The 20275-nt window shown below is 46.3% G+C and overlaps 1 protein-coding gene across 2 annotated transcripts in view; it reads right to left on the bottom strand.

Moving 5' to 3' along the window:
* The window catches only part of LOC149331763 (membrane metallo-endopeptidase-like 1), a 607819-nt gene that overhangs the window by 36137 nt on the left and 551407 nt on the right, over nucleotides 1-20275 (bottom strand). The window contains exon 1 of one of the 2 annotated variants that reach the window (XM_089556868.1): nucleotides 2443-2504. The exons of the other annotated variant lie outside the window; for it this stretch is intronic. The gene's annotated coding sequence lies outside the window, so the exon portion shown is untranslated. Of the gene's footprint in view, nucleotides 1-2442; nucleotides 2505-20275 lie in introns of those variants that run through there. 2 annotated transcript variants of the gene reach the window in all.

Raw genomic sequence — 20275 nt, 5'->3', positions numbered from 1 at the left:
ACATTTTTTTAACTGGAATTGTTGACAAGCACGACATTAGAGTTATACTCAATTTTAATGACCTATCGTTTTGTATAAAGTAGAAGAAAAACAACCACACAAGACCGGTAGTATCGGAGCCCTTACCCCCAATGTGATGTACGGTGAGCTACTAACTCAGGTACGCGGACGGCTCTCCAACCGTCTACTTACTAATGCTTTGTTCTGAGTTTAGTCTAACCTCCAGAGCGCTTCTGAGCTTCGACCGTGGTTTCACACAGACCATAACCAAGTAAAGAACGTATTACACAATCGAGATGTGATGCCTTGTTACTTGTGGTACGCTTTAGTTGTGTGGTCTCAGCACCGAATTATATTTCGTGTGTTGCATCCCGCTACATTTGGGTGGCCGGCGAACGGTTATATTTGAGAACCACCTGTATACGAGAAGGTAGCAATTCTGATATTAAGCAGCTATAACCTTGTGTGACTCTAAGCCTTAGCTGCTGGGTTAGTTGGTTGTCAGACAAAAATGGCAGCGGTTCGAACAGAGATTCACGCAGCAAAAGCTAGAAGCGGCTTGCCGCAATGTCCGAAGATGTAGTTCACTATAGCGCTCTCTTTCGTCCATAGCCTTTGACTAAATCAAGCACATAGCTCTGATTATATATACCCCATACCTGACGTCACAACAGTGAATTGAATCACGTGACACAACTTGATAAACACATGGGTCCTTACCGCCTCTGCCGACAACTTGTAAGGTCCAAATTCAATGTCAAAGATCAAGATCCAAATTAAAGGTTAAGGTTCAAGGTCAGATGTCAAGGTCAAAGGTGGTCCACTCTATGCACATCACAGGGTTAGGTATATGTGCATAGCTACACTAGCCATGGCTTGTCTCAAGGTCGTTTCAAGGTCATTCGAAGGCATAATGCAAAATGCCCCCAGCTATAGTAGTGTAGCTCTCGCTACAATATAAGCATTCTAGCGCCGAGACATCCCACACAAAAGAAAGAAGACAGAAGATAACACGGGCGCCCGTGTTGTCTTTTATCTTCTTTCTTGTGTGTTGCATGTATCGGCGCTAGAATCCTTTTATTATGCGAGCCTATCACGTGTGTATGATAGAAACAGCGGTGAGATCAGCCACACAAGATTTGTCAAAGAAAAACTATTTTAACTGAACATTGGCTAAAATGAATCGGCTAACGCTACAGCGCTTCTTCGCAATAGATCTCAATGAATGATGTTATCCTGGAAGCATCTGTGGATACATGACTTAAGGTGCCACACGTACCAAAAAAACTGCTACTTTGTGGTGCTGCCCTAGGACTGGCACCGGAATCATTTCGAAGCCGGAGCGCCGTTGAGAATCTGAGTGCCTGCTTTTGTTGACAGCTTGAAGGTAGCATGCTTGATTCGTAGCTGGCCCTTTATGGCGCAGCTAGGTACAGTGTAAAGAGCACTCAGGCTGAAGTACTCGCTCTGCGGTCCCTAATAAAAATTGTCTATAGACACTCTATAGACTTCTTATAGATTCTACTGCCTTCATATAGATATTGTGTCTGTTGACAGTCTGTACGCTGTCTATGGACAAAAATCTACTAAAAATCCTTTTACTATGGGAGCCTATCACGTATGTACGATAGTAACAGCAATGTGATCAGCCACGCAAGATTTGTCAAAAAAAACTATTTTTACTGAAAAACTATTTTTACTATTTTTACTGAATATGTAACTACTAAAAATGTACGGATATAAATCTATAGATTGTCTACAGCACTTGTATTGCCTATAGACTGTTGTCTAGGATTTGTCTGTAGAGAGCCTATATACTTTATAGACAGAACTCTATAGACAGTCTGCTGACTGTCTAAAAAAATTGTAACGGTGGCACGAGCAGAATGCGGATTTGGAAACGCTTTTACATGATTTCTCTACAGAGAGTACCGTTCACGGGAAATAACGTCATCCTCGCGAGTCCAGCGAAGCGGCTGCGGTATCACAAACGGCGTGAACTGGAACATGTACGCTTTTCTAGTTGGCGTTCTTAATCTCACCGGCGTACAAGATCGTCCAAGCTTCTGTTCTAGCAGCTGCGCTTGCGTCGGAATCTGTAGACGTTGGCGGACGCGTGTCCACGTGTCACGTGATTGCATCATGAAGGTGCGACGACTTAATCTGCTACTAACCGCACGAACCGTGAGCTATGCGAACTACAAGGACCACGTTCCGCTGTAAAACCATGACACAAGATTACAAGCCACTCACATAGCCTTAAATAAAGCTCGAGCGAGTCGACAAGTGAAAGTTCCTTTGTTTTGTTTATTAATTTGATGATATTAATATATTTAATTTATTATTTGCATATAATAGTGTGCATGCATTCAAATATTAGTGTTTTTTTCAATTCCTTGAACGTTCGAGGGACGTGCCACACCGACCCTAATTATGCCCTACCTGGGATCTCTTAGGGTTTGATGCAAGGTCGACGCATGCACGATACAGACCAGCCGCCTTCTCCGTCGCTCTCTGAAATCTGGTCGGGATGTGCATGGAGGCCAGCATGTGTTTGATCTCTTCTTTTATACGGCTACGCATCTGATAGAAGAAAGACAACAGCAGTATTTAGTTGATTCGTTTTGGTTTATTGGGGTTTAACGTCCCAAAGCGATTCAGGCTATGAGGGACGCCGTAGTGAAGGGCTCCGGAAATTTAGACCACCTGCGGTTCATTAGAGCCAAAAATGTCACTAAGACGTCAAAATAGTATCGGACGTCGATATAGTGCGAGCACGTGAAAAAAGTACTAAAAGTCGAAATTGCGGGGGGAAACGCAACTACGTGACAGAGGATGATAAAATGTCGTTGTGCACCAAATATGATTGATCTGAAGCAATTAGAGGCGAAAAAAGTCATTTAGACGTGAAAATAGCCCGGACATGCATATAGTGCGAGAACGTGAAAACAGCGGTGGACGTCAAAGGAAGCAGAAAAAATTGCCGACGACTACGCCATATACCAATGCGAAGCCGCGGAGACTTAATTATGTCTTTGGCTATATTAGCTCATTAGCGGATGGCAATTGGTTGGTGTTTCTTCGAGAAAAAGTAGGTACAGGAGCTAGCACAATAAAACTGGGCACGCTATTCTGTTCTAAGCGCAATCTCGCCTTCCCTAAACGATGTGAGATAACATTTCCCATGAGGAATCACACTAGCGATTACTACCGGCATGCACATACCATACTGACAATTTCAAATAGGCACCTCATAATAAAATTAGATGCCAGTTGCGTGCTCCGGTAATAAAGCATTTTTATCTATATATTTACTTATTTGAAACATTCTGAAGGCGCAGTGTGAACATAAATGGGGAGGGAGAGCAAAATCTTAAAACTATTGCAGAATCGTAACAGGATAAGAGAAATTCAGGATAATATAGAAGCTCCGCAAATATGAAAATAATGAATATTTCAGACAAAAATATTAAATTTGGGTATAAGAGAAGTCCAACAGCGCAAAAGATAGTTTGTTTTCACAGCAACAAGTGCAACACATTAGAGATAAACTAGCGCCAAACCATGCACACCACAAGAAAGGAACGAAGACGATACACAAGCGCTAACTCAGTACTGAAATTTTGTTGAAGCCAGGAAGCACCTTGTATACGGTTGCTTCAAGGGGAAAGAAGGGTGACATGGATGAGAAGGTGAACAAAGGCAACTATCTGGGAACGCAGAAACAGGAAGACCGCCAAAAATCGCAAGACAAAAAGAGCAGTTACTTGATAGCAGAATCTAGAAAATGGAACTCGGAGGCACAAAGAGATAAAGATGGAGTGCTGACACACCCACAGCCAAATTTCTTTACCAAAAATGCCTCTAGACTAACACGAGCAGTTTTACCTGTGCCCTCGTCAAGAATCTTCGTCTCATTTAAAGGCCTACTTGACCGAAATTTTTCAAACCGTAAAAAGGTTGCTTTTTCATAGTACACCCCCGTATTATGCTACCCACCAAACATCACGCTCCAATTTCAAGCAGTTACGGTGCCAACGCCACGCAAAAATCAGTTTTCAATACCAAAACTGGAAAAACGGGCGCCATTGCCGCCCGCCGTAAGTGACGCATGTTTGAGACTTTAGTCCGGACAGGTTCGGAGCGTCTGCTCGTTGCGGCTCGTGCAAAGCGCTGGTACCGGTAGCGCGTGCAGCACTTTGAGCAATAAATACTGGTTATATGTGAAAAGACACATCTTAAAACGGATGAAACGCCCTAGAAAAAGTTTTAAACTTGTTTTATTTGCTGTGGAAGACTAGAAAACTCCTCGCTCAACCTCAGCGAAATGATAGCGCCGCAAAGCTAGTGAGCGTTGTTTGCCTGGCAGTATTCGATTACAGCTTGTGCAAAGTTCGGACATAGCGGAGGAAGGAAACATATTCAAATGGAGGCCAAGTAGAAGTGCTTGTATTATCAAGTCGGCTTTTTTGAGCGGGCACGCGCGTGCCAACAGCACATGTGCGCTCTGCTGTGGTTGTTGTCTTGATACAAAAAAAAAAAAAAATTACCTGCCTTCTCGTTTTCCTTTTCCTTCTCATTTTCCTGTGCATAGGAATTTGGAACAGGTTCCATGAACGCGAGGTAAATCAATTAAAACAGCTTAATGTCTAAAAAGGGAGCTCAAGAGAATTAAGCGCGGTGTTAAGCGAAAGAATATTCCGGAAGCAAAATTTGTGTTGCAAAATAAATATATTTTCTCTTCGAGTACCGTGGCATCAATGTAGTGCCGTTAGTGGGCTGTTTTATCTTCGCGCGTCTCGGTCGGGCAAGCCACTGCGCGTTTCAAATTGCATGCCGGTTCATATGAACAAAGACTTATGCGCTGCGTTCATTACTGTATTTACCTAGAATCACTTAAAGGCCGTGTACTGCAGAGACGGAAAAATATTGTCTAATCTTTTCTAACCACACAGCTGGACAGAACGACATGGTTGCCGGACCCCAGTCGACCGTATACGCCTACCACGCAGATTGCCGGTAGGTATGCAGTGTATCTGTATCGACTGAGAACATACAATCGAAATTACGGGTTGTCTTCGTTTGAAAATATCATTCAAATAACAAGTGTTCAGGTCTCTGAGGTCTTGGAGACGTGCCTCGGATGGTAATGCTGAAGCTTCCTTTAATCGAGTTCAAGTATGAACGGCGTGAGGCAGTAAAATTCGACGTTTTCAGTAACGCTCGTGTGGCGTTCCAGGATTCTCAGCCCGGCCTGCAAATCTTTGAGGCAGCAGATACACTGGGCGCACGACGGCATACTGCGCATTGGGCAGAGCTGTACCTGCAATAAACGCGTGCATATGTTGATTCCTTTTCAGAAGAAGCAGACCTCTCCTTAGACTTCTGCCTGGTGTAAACAACGTGACATCAAAAGGGCGTTGCTCGATGAGCAAAGCCGTCCACTTTAGCTTCTGAACCGGCTAAGCTAGCATGTGACGATTGGTCCCTTGTCTTCTTTATTCTCCCAATTAGAGACGCCTCGAAGCCTTTATTCTCCCAATTATAACCCTCTCGGTTCGTGGCATGCTTTGCCGATCGGGCCAGAAACACGTGCGTGCTCTGATGCATGATGGAGACCAGGAGAGGTCTATTGACAAAGCCCAACACACAAAAGCCCACCATTATCTTTTTTGAAGAGAGGGGAATTCACGTTAAAACCTGAGCTCCAGACAGCGGACACCAGCTTTCGAGATCGGGGGTTAAGGGCAGTGGCCCAGAGGTACACATTGTGCTTTCCGCATTCCTCGTATTCCTTTCCGCGGCCACGCACTTCGTCGACATGATGCCAGCAGTTTATTTTTCTCGGAGACCACCGAGCTTCGCGGTGAAAACAGCCAGAAACGCGCCAGAAGGAGCTTACAAGGGGCGCTCGCTCACTTCAGAACGCCTGAAACTGGCGAGCCGGCGATGCCGGTGTCTCAATGGTGAGTCATTTCCGGTCAGGTTTGTTAGTTGTCCAGCTCACCGCTAGGGGACTGCGTCGTCTGCTACAGAGGTTTTTGAACGCCTCTAACTAAAATTCTAGACGCTTCACAGCCCTAATATTAAATATAAATATTGTTCACAACATGCACACTATATCCAGCGCAAAATTAGCCGAAGTAAACTTTCGGTCAAGTAGGCCTTTAATCTCACCTCACCCGTCGCAGCTCATTACGTGCGCTACCAAATGTGCGTACTTACCTTTGAATTCTGATAAATTTCGGGCATGGTCCCCCAAACGCTCGTTGATGCAGCGGCCAGTCTGGCCGACATAAAACTTCCCACACATTAAGGAGATAGCGTAGACAACTCCTACAGAACACTTGGTAAACGGGGCCTCGTGCTTCATCTGGCCACCCCGCTTTCTTGAGTTGCAGATTCGGGATCACAACTTTTCCAGCTTATTAGGAGCCGAAAAGACGACACTCACGCCATACCTGTAGGCCACTATCCTCAAGTTGTGCGAGGTTTTTTGTACGTAAGGCACAACTAGCCACTTCTGTGTCCTGAAACGACCCTCTCCGGTATTTCTTCGTGTTCTCTGCTTAAGTTTTTAAAGGAGGGTCTGCAAATAGCGACGTACACATTGCAGGGGAACCCAGCCGCCGAAAGTCGGCTTAACTGACTTTGAAAGCTGTCTTGGAACTGATGTGGGCACGGTTTCTTGAGAGAAGACTTTAGGCAATGCGACGCTATTGGTCTTTTAACGGTCTTGGAGTGCATAGAATCGTAAGGGAAAAAATCTTTTTTTGCACCCCAGCAAACGTGTCTTTCTCTTTCAAGGAAGGTTAGTGTTAAGTCTAAAAACTGTATAACATTAGTGTTGGGTAATTCATGGGTAAAAGTGAGCCCAATTCCATGTTTGTCAAAAGCATTCCGAACTTCGCCTACTCTAGAGGGGTAGGCGAAGGACGTCTGCTTTATTAAAAGCACTAAAACATCGTCCACATACCTAAAAGCTTTAAAACCACCCCCACTCCTCCCTATAAAAAAGTTTATCTATTGATTGATCAACCTTTGTTAAGAAAATGTCGCAAAGGATAGCGGCCACGCAGGACCTTATGAACATTTTCTAGATTCTGCTAACAAGTAACTGCTCTTGTTCTCTTGCGATTTTGGGCTGCCTGCCTCTTTCTGCGTTCCCACCCTCTCATCCATGTCACCCTTCTTTCACCTTGAAACTTCACCGTATATAAGGTGCTTCCTGGCTTCAATAAAATTTCTGTTGTGAGTTAGCGCTTCTGTCTCGTCGTCGTTCTTTTCTTGTGGCGTGCATGGTTTGGCGCTAGTTACTCTATATCAAGTGTGCACCAACTGGCCCAAAGAAAGGTGTTAATTGCAACACAACGTACACGGCACATTAAAACTGCATAAATTCAAAACGAAAGTCTGAGAAGAAAGCGAAACACGAATGAACATGATTCAGAAATGGCAATTCAGCATCCAAGCTAGCAAAATGAATGATTTTTTGAAGTGACAAATTTAAAGGCGAATAAAAATGGGAAGTTGATTTTTGCGCCCCCCCCCCCCCCCTTCTCCTGGACTGCAGAGTTTTGGTTTGGTTACGCATGTCACAACAAAGGACGGCCAAAACCGACCTCACCTTCCAGACGGCGCTTTCTGCGCCTGAGAATGCACTGCATACGAAGCTGTAGAAGTCGTCGCATGGTGCATATCTCCTGTTGAGCGCCTGTTTGAATAACAGTGCAGCGACTTCGGCGCCGCTCGGACGAGGCGTAGTTGTAAAAGGTGCTGGCGTTGGAGCTCCCCGCTTCGTGGTCACTGTTGGTGGGACAGTGATACAGGACGGAAGGTTAGTCCCAGACAGAGAGCAGGTACTCCTTGGATTCAAGTCGAGTATTTTCAGACAAAGGCTTTAATTAAGAGGCAGCTGTGTGGAACATTGTAAGGAACTGTTATGGAAGCTTTCAAGATAACGGTCCATTTCTTCGATGCGTAGCGCAATCTTTCTTTTAAAGCGTGTGCAGTGGTTAGGTTAGGTTAGGCTAGGTTAGGTTATTTTAGGTTAGGTTAGATTAGGTTAGTTTAGGTTAGGTTAGGTTAGGTTAGGTTAGGTTAGGTTAGGTTAGGTTAGGTTAGGTTAGGTTAGGTTAGGTTAGGTTAGGTTCGGTCTGTCACAGAAAGCCAACGGGAAACACGCTTGACGATACAGAAAACGTCGTAGACAAAAACATGCAGGCCTGCCGAAGGGAGATCTGCAAACATATTGTTATTGTGGAATCTTACGATACATGAAAAAACTGCGTTCATGAAAATTTCTAGCTGAAATAGACGCTTGTTCAGAATTCCAGGGTATGACAGGCCAGGACACAAAGCCGCTTAGGATTACTTGACCTTTCTCTGTATCGATTTATTGCCCGGTCATAATGAAAACGGGGCGCGTACGTTCATCGAACACCAGCCGTTTATGAGCTAGAAAACAGCAGTAAACTGAAATACCACAACCAGCCGCCATTCACGCGAGCAAACTTTGGTGACATCATGATATATATTTATTTTTTTATTATTTTTTTTTTTGGGGGGGGGGGTTCATGCGTGAAGCTAAGCAGCACCACGATTCACTTTTAGACCTTTGTCACGGAGTCCTTTTGAGGCAGTGACGCCACAAACTTCAATAGAGAGGCGGCTGAAATGTTATATTTTATATCCAGTTACCTCAAGAAATTAATACTAGTTTTCCTCACCAAAAAACATCGAAACCGCCCAAAACAGCCAAACAATCCATGATTGATGGGAATCGAACTTTGGTACAACTTCTATTGTATTCTCTTCGGGTGCATGCCTTCACCCTTGAAGTCTGCGACAGGGCACAATCCGCGCGTCCCAAGATTATAGCACCGTACCGTTCGCGTCACTCATCAAGTTTCAGCAGTGCAGCGCTAAGCACGGGTACTAAGACCCCATGCAGAGCAGAACGGCGGGTCTAAAATCTAACACGCAGAAAGCCAAAGTAATGACCAACAGTCTAGCAAGGAAACAACAGTTCACAATTTGTGGCGAGGTGCTGGAAGTTGTAAGCGAAAAATTCAGGGGGCACTTTGGCTTTCTAAAGTGCTGCAAGGCGAAAGCGTTTCGTGGCCACTGTTTGTTTTTATTCAGGCAGGGGTATATTATTTTTATTTACTTTTGGTTGCCCCAACCTAACAAATATCTGTTCTTATTTACTTTTTATTTTTCACATTTTTCTATTTATTTTCTTTCTCCTTTTCTTAATTTTATTTTTTTTGCATTTTCACATCTTATTTTATTTTGTTTTTATTTTTGTTTATTTTCTTATTTTTATTTTTATTTTCCTTTTCTTGACTTTACTCCTTTTATTTTATTTATCAAGCCCATGCATTCACTAGATGCGCCTTTATTCATGCTGGAAGCTTGAGCCTTTTAAGCAGTGACGCCGAAAGGCGGGCGAATCTGCCGACGCGTCTGTCGACACTCCTGCCGACGCGTCTGTCGACACTTCTGCCGACGCGTCTGTCGACACGGCTGCCGACGCGTCTGCTAACGACAGTATGAGGCAATAAATACTTTCGCCTTAATATGTATACTTAGGCCAGGCAGTGACCGCTGTTCCGGATCAGGAGAGAGAAATAACTAGAAGAAGGAAGGTTCTCTCAGATCAAGAATGGTAATCTACCAGTATCTCTCAAGACAAAAGTATACAACGCTCTAACCGGTAATCACCTATGCGGCAGAAACGTGGAGGCTAACGAAAAGGCTTCAGCTTAAGTTAAGGACAACGCAGCGAGTTATGGAAAGAAAAATTATTCGTATAAAGTTAAGAGACCGGAAGCGCGCGGAGTGTATGAGGGAGCAGAAACGGGTTAATGACGTTCGAGTCGAAATCAAGAGGAAGAAATGGACTTGGCGAGGGAATGTAATGCGACGGCAAGGTAACCTCTAGTCCTTAAGGGTGACGTAGTGGATTCCAAGAGAAGGCAAGCGTGGTAGGGGGAGGCAAAAAGTTAGGTGGGCGGAGAAGATTAAGAAGTCTCCGGGGGTACGGTGGGCGCAGCTGGCAAAGGACAGGGTTAATTGCAGAGACATGGCAGAGGCCTTTGTCCTGCAGGGGGCGTAGTCAGGCCGATGATGATTACGATTACGTTAAAACTGCCTGCACACTCAAGATGACGCACAGAAAAAATATACAGTTGCCTCGCAGCAACTTTGAGAGCGAGTTTCCAATAGGTACCAGTAGTTTGAACGAAAATGACTACAAGCCTCTACAAGGTTTCCCCTTCGCTTCTGACTCGCAACGATTTTTCTCCACTTAAAGTAATACACCACAGCTGTCCTTTTTATGTAACCTCCTCTCAAGATATCGAAGCGGCCTCGTTCGAGAGGATTCACTTCTTTTTTCTTTTTTGAGACGTAATGTCGACAGGTTCCTTCTTACACGCGATCAAGCAAATTTCATGGCCGCTATGAAAGCACCGACGACGCGACCAAATTGTTCACAACCCAAGCAATGACCATTCCTCAAAGTGACTGAAACTGCGTTCTTGTCAGCTGAAATACGCAGCGTACAGAAAAAAAAAGCCTTTAGATCCGCGAAAAGGTGCGCCCCTTACCTGCAGGCCGCGAGGTTCCTTTGCTTCCGGCGGGCACGGAACTACCGCCAATCCCTTCGCTCCCGATCACCTCTACGTCGACGCCTTCACCGTGGCTGTCATCTGCATAACACCGCACCAGGACAGGCAAGATTAATATAGGAGGTCCGCAAGCGACTTTACTCTAGCCAATATGCACTCCCTATAGGGAGCATGCATGACGTCACAATATCCGCCATTTTGTGATGCATGGAGGGCGATGAAAGTTTGTAGGGATATCTTGTCTGCTTATTGAGAGCTGCCTTTACATTGACCCCTGAAGCTGTGCGCTAGCTGCTCCATTAAGTGTCGCCTGCAACGTGGCGTAGATACGGATGCCACATGGTTCACTCCTGAAGCTGTGCGCTGCCCCAGTAAGTGTCGTCTGCAACGTGACGTAGATACGGAAACAGCATAGATAGTCGGCCCAGTATTGGAAACGTAGTGGCAAAGACCGCTCGTACAAAGCGCCAGAGTGTCACCAGCAATATTGGGCCGATTGCCTGTCCTGCTTGCGTACCTCGTCTTCGAGGCATCCACGGGACTTCCCGGGCACCATTTCGTTGTACAGGGTGTTGCTTCAGCAGTGCAAATCAGAGCACTATATATACCTCCAACCTTTCACCGTGCTGCATGCACCAAAAATGGCGGTCCTCTTTGACGTCGGTGCACACGCCATATCCTACGAAGACATCCGTAAATTATTGTGACCCTTTAAAATGGTAGCCTTTGCATTGCACATGCGGCCAGCACTAAGACTTAGTCATAGCTTACGCTGGCGTTGGGAACCTACCGAACAAAAACGCTTAGTGAGCACATGGTGCTCTGTGAAGCATGGGCAGCACTCCGAAGACTTAAGGGGTCACTTTTTGCGCGCTTTGTGGTACGTTTATTGGCTATATAAGGTGCGTCATGAATTCACACCCACTCGTATCGCTGACGTAAAAGAAAATAAAGGGGAACAGGCAATATTCTCTTCACTTGCTTCCGCAATCACAGAGCTCTTAGTGATGACGCGATACGTTGTTTTGTTTACAGAAATTAGCTACAGTTTTTAATACCAGCCGACATCAGAGAGAATTACGCTATCATAGCGCTCCGACATTAGTAAGTAAAACTATACATAAAAAGTCTCTTAAAACCATGTGTTTCGAGTGAGAATGTGTACCCGTTAATAAAGCTCACACATCTGCCACATGCCCAAGACACTGCTAAATATTCCCTATATAAGTGACCCGCTGATACCGCAGTTCTAAAGTTGGCTAAAAAAGGAGGCTTTCACTGCCGCTATCAGCGTTGGTGTGACCAAGCTCACTTTCGCCACCGATGCCGACAGTGGCAATTAAAGCATTCGGTAGCTATCGTCCTTGAGAGGCGGTTGTGTTGCCACCCTTTCCTCCTTCTAATTCTTCATGGACTTTGAAACTCACGAATGCAATTATGCCACAGGCAATAAACCATGTTTTCTGAGTACTGTAAGCCATTCTACGGCATTCACGAAAGGATATCATATCGACAATTTACGGAGCGACCTTATGCACCACGTCTTTTAGCGAACCTTCAAATTCGGCTACCGCAGGCACCGGAAGTCCAGCACAGTGTTCGCACACAGTGAGCTTCAGCGTGTGTACGCTATTCACAAGGTCAATTCGGGGATTTGCACAGGTGAACAAATCACTCTACACTGAAAGTGTTCCGGCTTTTGGCTCAAACAATTTCCAGCCCCGCACCATCTTGGAGAGGACGCTCAGGACAGCTGCGCCGATTAAACTTTTCCATTTGCGATGTCATTCGCTGAATCCTCACCAGCGCCCATCGTTCCAGCGTAGACGAAGATGGCCAATGCGACAACTCCTACCAGAAGCAGGCAGAAGACAATGACAGTGAGCCTCGCTTTGCTGTCGAAGTCCCTGCACAGTCAGCGTGGAACTGCGATTATGGATACTGCGAGAACACCTCATCGTCATCATTAGCCTGACTATGCCCACAGCAGGGCAAAGGCCTCTCCCATGTCTCTCCAATTAGCCTTGTCGTTTGCCAGGTCCAGCCACAGTATCCCCGCTAACTTCTTAATCTCATCCGCCCACCTAACTTTCTGGCGCCCCCTGCTACGCTTGCCTTCTCTTGGAATCCACTCCGTTACCCTTAAGGACCACCGGTTATGTTGCCTTCGCATTACAAGTCCTGCCCAAGCCTATCTACTCTCTATTTTTCTCATAGAATATTGTGGCCAAGTACCGGAATTGTTATGAATAAATTAACTGGAAAGGTCGAACCTTCAAATGCGTAGCAAAATCTTCCTTTCGAAGTTTCTCCGCGGCAAGTAGTTAAGACTGCCACAGAAAAAAAACGAATGCTGTATGATTTTGAGAGTAATTGTGAAGAAAGTTTAGAATATTGTAATAGAGTATATTCTATAGGAACGGTCGAATATTCCAACGCATAGCGAAATTCTGCGTTTAATGTTCGTCCTGAGCTTACACACGGTAGTTAAAGTTGCCATGAAAAAAAGGATGGCACGTTTCATACTATATAGTGCCGAAACTTACAAGTGTCCTAACAAGCGATCTGCGGATATATTGAATTTGACCGTGCAATTTTAAGTTATCCGGAAAAATTTGTTTCATAAACAATATCTCGCTAACACAAAATGCGCTAGTCAAGAATTTTTGGGTATGTGTCATTGAAGTTGTACATTTAATCATGGTTTTCTCTGTAGCCCGTGTCCGAAGGTGCCACCCAGCTGCACGGTGTGACCCCAGGTGACGCGTTTGGCATCAAGTGGGCAGAGAATGGAAGCCATACGGAGGAGGTCGTATGAAGCGAATGTATGTGAATGCGCACTGGACAGCTTTATCTGGAGACTTCGAAAATCGCATGGCACACAGGTATCAAAAACTGAGCCATGACTTACTCAGTTTTCTCATCTGAAATTAGAAAAAAACAGTGTTATGCTTTTCGGACTGACACGAATGTGGAGTACCATCCTTTTAAAACAAGCTGAATAACACAAAGGAAAGCATCGGGCACTTTTTGTGACCTTCAAGTGAAATTAAGAGCAGCCGCAAAATGGCGGCATTTTCACAATACCACGAAAAGCAAAAGTACTTGTTTTTTTTTGCGTTGTTCATGCACTATATTGATATTCCCGCTCTACGATACAAGTACGGATGATGAAGAGGAAAATTCAGAGACAGAATTCCCACAAGTATATAATTCTTGTCGCATGAAGCTGCCGTGATAGCACTTACACAAAGCCTCCTCTAGTTGGCTGTATCCAGCTCCTGCAAGCCATAAAAATAGAAAAAAAAATTGGCAGAGACTTAGCTTGGTTAAGCCCGGAAGGTTGCGAAAGCAAATTACGAGCAACTTTAGCGACTAAAGTAGTGAAAGGCGAAAGCCTGAGTGGTGCACGGAACGCCGGAATTAGCTTAAAGTGTTATTGAGGTGTCCACTAAACCACAGAGTTGGTAAGGCGCCTTTCCTTTCCTCCAAATCAACGCAGTCTACAACGCTGTCGATGTCAGAGCGCATCAATGAACGCCGGAATTAGCTTGAAGTGTTATTGAGGTGTCCACTAAACCGCAGGTAAGGAGATTTTCCTTTCCTCCAAATCAACGCAGTCTACAACGCTGTCTATGTCAGAGCGCATCAATGAACGCCGGAATTAGCTTGAAGGGCTATTGAGGTGTCCACTAAACCAGAGTTGGTAAGGCGCCTTTCCTTTCCTCGAAATAAACGCAGTCCCCTCTGTTACTGCCTGGGACCTGCGGCGCTCCGTGGCTACCGCTGGGACCGCGCCGACGAACCGACTTGGTAGCTCAGATTTCACCTCGGTATGACGTCACAGACGCGAGCGCCTCCACGCGTCATCAGAATGGAGGCCGTCTAAAGGTCAAACGTGACTACCGCCGGGACCACGCTGAAGGCTTAAAACCTAGCGTAGTATTGCTTTCGCAATAAAAGTCCACGTGAAGGCTGTGGTTACGTATAAGACCGACGTCATGGTTCCGTCGCAACATAGTGTTTACAAGCGAAGCCCTCAAACATTCCTTTTGAATTTTTCCTTTGGTTGGCCAACAAACAAGGCCTTATACTATGCGTTGATGCTTACTACTTCCTTTCAGTTACGTTAATCTTGACTGATGCCCATGCTTACCCGACGGTGTCGATTCATATGGAGAGGGAGCAGCGCTGGGGAACATGGTACGTTCGTATCTTGGCACGCCTTCTGAAAGCAAAGACGCACGCAAAAAGGCAGCAAAATAAATTAACTCGGTTTTGCACACATATCCTCCTGATGAAAGGTGCTTGATGGCACCATTGTAGATGAGCAAATGTAAAAAATAAAACTGATTCTCCTACAGCTGCGACTATTTAATTGACATGCAACGCGGCTCCGTAGACTAGCTTCGTAACTTAATAAAAGAGCGGTAAAACCTGCACCTGCATGTAGCTTAGAGGAACGTCGAGCTGCACGTGTTGAAATCAAGGCTGATATCAGCGCAGGACCGCCTTAAGGTGGCGGTGGCCTTGAGAAGCCCTAAATGTACAAAACACAGGAGGAGCCATTCGCCTGATCTGAGCTGGAACAGAAACGTAGAAGCAGCTTTGAAAAAGTGGCTGTGCAGAAGAAAGAGGCCTGGACTTTGGATGTCTCCCGCAGCCTCAGGGCGTCAGGATGGCGGGCAAGCGGAGAGAAGAAGGGCAGAGAACGCCGGCGGTGAAAGGCAGGACTCGGGAGGCTGTTGTTGCTGCCTTAGTGGCAAGACACATACCCATGACGGGGGATAGGCTGTGGCTGGTTGGTTGGTTTGTTGGTTGGTTTGCCTCAAATAAAATGGCTGTAGCTCCTCCGGTTTCCACGTACTTCTTCTTCACCGATCACGCGCTAGCACAGACCACGCCACGGGACAGGGTACGCTGGAAAGAAAAAGGACGGTAGAAGTTGATTGCATTGGCGAAATTTCCGTGCTGTCCTGAGTCGATTCCAGGGGCTTTGGGTAGACACAGGTTTACTTACCCTGACTCAAACACTATCTACTTGCCATGGTCACTTGACAAATGGATCTAACACTACGCATTCGTGGGGCAAATTTGCTTCCAAAATGGAGCTGATGATGATGATGATGTCCTCAGGCTGAATGGCACATACCCATGGCGGGGGATTGGCCAGGGTGCAGAGCGGATACAAACGCACTCATGTACAGGGAATGGAGTATATTTAAATTTAAAATTTTGGGACGCAGAGCTAGAATTTGTACAAAACAAAAAATACGAAGAAAGAAAAGTTGTGAATTCACATTCTAACAGAGGAATCTACCAGATGAAATTATATAATCGTGAATAGAATCGAACACTGGTTTCAGGGCATATCCCTTGGCGCTTGCCCCGAAGGATAAGAGAATCGGAATAGATAGAGGAAGCCCAAGCCGAGCGAGGGGGATCTCCAAGTAAATTCTACGGAGAGCAGCGAGCCGCCGCCACGAGAGGAAAAAATGTTCTATAGACTCAATTTCGCCACAAGACTCACAAATGTTGGAAATCGAAAGCCCCGATCGGCATAAATAAAGGTTTAGCCGCGGTATCCTGCAGCGCAAAAGGGTCATGGACACCTCACGTTGCCGTCTTCATTGCCGGATCCTTTTTCTCGCGATCAGCGCACAATGTGGAGACCTGTCACCGTTTTCTGACAAAGCTGACTTCGAATATGTGCTTATAATAAGCATGAGGTATATTCAGTGCGAATTTAACCGATGAGTGGTTGTTCACTATTCTGACTTTTCTCTCTGAGCTTTTGCCTGAAACTTTGACACTTGTACTTGTAATTTTCCTTTTTTATGCGAAGCATATTGCTAGAGCTACCACTCACGCCGTCGCCGTGGGACCCCCACGTGACACCGTGACGTCACACCACGTGACATCGGATGAGAGAGCCGGCCTCCACCTCGCGCCGTCGCCGTGGGACCCCTAGCAAGTCTTTCTAGGAGGTATTGCCCCTAGCCGTCACACCCGCGCATTCCCGCGCATTTCGAACGCGCGTTCACACTCGGTGTAGGTGAAACGCTCGCTCCACCGGGCAGGCAGACGCGGCTTCCGTGGCAATCCAGGCGCTCACCCAACGCGCGTCTCGGGGTTAGTCGGCGTTCCGCTGTAGCCATGCCGTTGTCTTCCCCCACGACGAAGGCTTCTAGTGGTTGTATTAAAATGACCAAGTATTCAACCAAGGAAAGCCATGTATTTCCAAGCCTAGCCACTAATATGCTTCGCATTCCCCAGGCTTAGCCAAGCTGAGCCTCAGCAATTTTTTTTGTGTGTGTTCATATACCTACGCTGCGAAAACCTCTTGTGGGATTGCAGTTTTCATAACTAAATAAAGAAAGAAATTATGGACGATCTAGGTGAACATTGTACTGAAACATTAGTGAAGTAGTATTTCAGCCTTGTGGCCTAGACTAGACTTTTTTCGTTTTAAGGCTATTTAGGCCAACATATAAAAAATTTATTGGGAAAAAAAAAGTGGCAGTAAGAAATTTTTACATTGTGTTGCAAAAGTGGAAGATGAATAGTGTGCCACAAGGTAATACTTACACCGATCATTTTAGCGTCCTACGCAGAAAGCACGTGAACTCCGGAAACTACTACATGATATCAGTGCTAATTTACTGCTACAAGACGCTGTTACCCGTGCAGAGGAGGTTGCCCTTCGGGGGATCCCTGTCGGGGTTGCGCTAACTCCAGCCGTGACACGAAAGTGGCCGCAATTGCAGGCTTTACATCCGCTCCCCTAAGTGTCCAGTCTGCTAGTACAGAAATACTGAGGCCGATATTCACCACCAGCAGTAGGTTCGCCCGGCGCTGAAGCCGACAAGAATTCGGCAACTGGCAGCAGCGGGTCTTTCGCCCAACAATCCTGGTTCATGTACCACTTGGAAGCAGGAACTACATCATCTCACACCGAGACTTCATTAAATCAGCAAACCTTTTCTCATTTATTTAAGAATCCTCGTCATACATCTTTACGTACTCTATTATAACCTAACGCTATCAACATCGCTTTAAAAAAAATTGAGAGGGCACTTTGGCAACTGAAGTGTTGAAAGGTGAAAGACGAAGACTATGCCGTGACGCCTTCCGGTGGATGTGACGTCACACCGTTCTCGTGGCTATATGGATATCCGTATTGTACATCTTTCGGGGATCTCAAGTGTTCATTACACTTAAATATTTTTCCATCCAATTTGACACAAATCCGACGTTTTCTCGACCATACTGTGACAATTTTCACTATGCCGTGACGACTACCGGGGGATGTGATGTCACACCGTTCCCCTGACTATATCGACGTCCGCGCAATTTCGACGCAATTTCGACATTTTTGCTTAAAATTAAATAACTAATTAATCTACAGTCATAAAACTTGGCTTCTAGGTTCATTTTTTCCTTCTCTATCTGAAGCAACCATTTTTCTTCTATCTTTCATTCCCGAGGTAAACGCGTGTGACACGCTTTGTTAACGGACGACAGTATGCGCCATTAAAGGCTTTCTTAAAACAACACGCGTTCACCGAGAACAAAATCTGGCCATCTCCAGGTAGCTCTCTTCTACAGGGCTTTGGGCTTGCAGCGGCCGCAAAATGAGCTCATACAGCTGCTAACTGAAAAGTGGGCTTCTTTTTCGGGCGTTTAAAAAACATCTCCGTAAAAGGCACCTTCTTGTAAGCATCTCAGTATACTGTTTTTAAAGACTCTCTAAAACTTCCCAATTATGCGACTGGGCATTACGTTGTCTATAGTATTAATAAATGCATAACAATCATTTCCGCAATGAAGCATGCTACGAATCTATCCAATGTCTAGCCCCAGTCGTGGTCGTATGCAAGTTGTTTGAGGTTAACGTGTGCACTGAAAATAAGAGCTTCGTAAAGCGTATGTAATACTCGCATTCAACGAAACAATAAGACATGAAACCCAACTGAAAAATGAAGAAATGTTAGTTGGGAGTATAGTAGTAGTAGTAGTAAAAGACCTTTATTCGGCCATAATTTACAGGCCGACCATGTCGACCACCTGGGCGACCAGAAGTCGCTGTTCTTCCTTCCGTTCCGCGCCAAGCCAGTCGAGCCAGGTGGTGATGGATAAAGGTTGGGAGTGGGAGCCCGACTGCTGAGCAGCCGGGCAATAGGAAAGCCAACGGGCCAGGTCTGCATAGGTACAACGGCAGTAAGGACAGGAAGGGTCCGATCGATAGCGATAGAGAAAGAGGTGAGACGGGGTGATAACTGCATTCATTTGGATGTGCCGAAGAAGGCGAGCGTCCGGTACCGTGAATGATGGATGAGGGGGAGGGTAAAGGCGTTTGTCTAGGCGGAGCTCGAGGTCGACCTCTTTTATGGTGCGGCGAAGGGTGAGTCTCCCACCGTCCTCCGAGGGCTTGGGCCAGGGGATCAACGGTGCCCGGAAAAGTGTGTCGCGGGCGAGCTGATAGGCCAGCTCATTACCGTCAATCCCTGAATGTCCAGGGACCCAGCGGAGGAAAACGATGGAAGGCTGCAATGCGGAGACCGCTCGTTCGACCTCCTGTTGGAGAGAAAGGGTTAGGGTTCGTCTCTGTATGTTGTGTATAGCGGCTGGTGAGTCTGAATAGACTGTGTACTCTTGAAGAGAGGGAAGGAGAGTAAATGACTGAAGGACATGCGCAATGGCCAGGACCTAGAGGGACAATGCATCCAGAGGGTGTAGATACGGCCCGCTGGTGTGGGTTTCAGGAGCGAGGAGGTGGGGATGGTACAGAGCGTAGAAGCAGGAACCTTGAGAAGCCACGAAGGAGGCATCCGTGTAGGCTACACCCTGGGTAACAAAGAGAGGGGAATGGTGCTGCGCGGCAGCATGACGACGGCCGGCGTGCAGGACGGGGGACATGTTGGTAGGGAGGGCGAGGATACGAAGATTTGGAGCAGGGGTTGGAATAGGAGAGATAAAAGGGGCGATGGGAATGGGCGAGATACCCGCTTGAGTAAGTAACCACTGACCCTGACGGGTAAGGGAAACAAGCTGCGAGTCACGATGGAGAGAGAGAAGAGACCGGAGAGGATGTAAGAGGCCTGTGGCAAAGATCTTAGCGGTAGAGGTAGTGATAGGGAGGTTGAGAGCTGCCTTGCAGAGGCCCACAAGGGCAGTCTCGAGAGTGTTAAGTTGAGTCTGATCGAAGGAAATGTAGGGTGCAAAGACCTTGTGGAGGGCCAGCGCGTGGGCAACCCGGCACGCATGAGCGTCGTGGAGACCTGAGCGCCGAGTGACCACGCGCCGCAGGAGGTGAGTTACCGAGTGGCAGGCGGTCACAGCGTGGTGGAGGGCTTGCACGTTCTTGGCCGCATGCAAAGGAAAGCCAAGAACTTTGCACTCCGTGACGACAAGAATGGGAGAGCCATAAAGGTGGAGAGAGACGAAGTGGTTGTGTGAGCGCTGGTATGAGGAATGGTTGAGAAGCAGAAGCTCGGATTTTTCAGGAGCAGGAGAGAGGCCAGCGGTGGTGAAAAAAGAGTCAATGAGATCTAGGCCACGTTGCAGGGGGTCCTGTACGTGACCGGGAGACCCCGACGAACACCACAGAGTGATGTCATCGGCGTAAAATATATGATGCA

Source organism: Amblyomma mixtum, chromosome 8, assembly GCF_055824585.1.
Source record: "Amblyomma mixtum isolate Tamu chromosome 8, ASM5582458v1, whole genome shotgun sequence".
Taxonomy (NCBI): Eukaryota; Metazoa; Arthropoda; class Arachnida; order Ixodida; family Ixodidae; genus Amblyomma; species Amblyomma mixtum.
The sequence above is the reverse complement of the archived record's forward strand: the minus strand, read 5'-3'. Positions and strand labels throughout refer to the sequence as shown.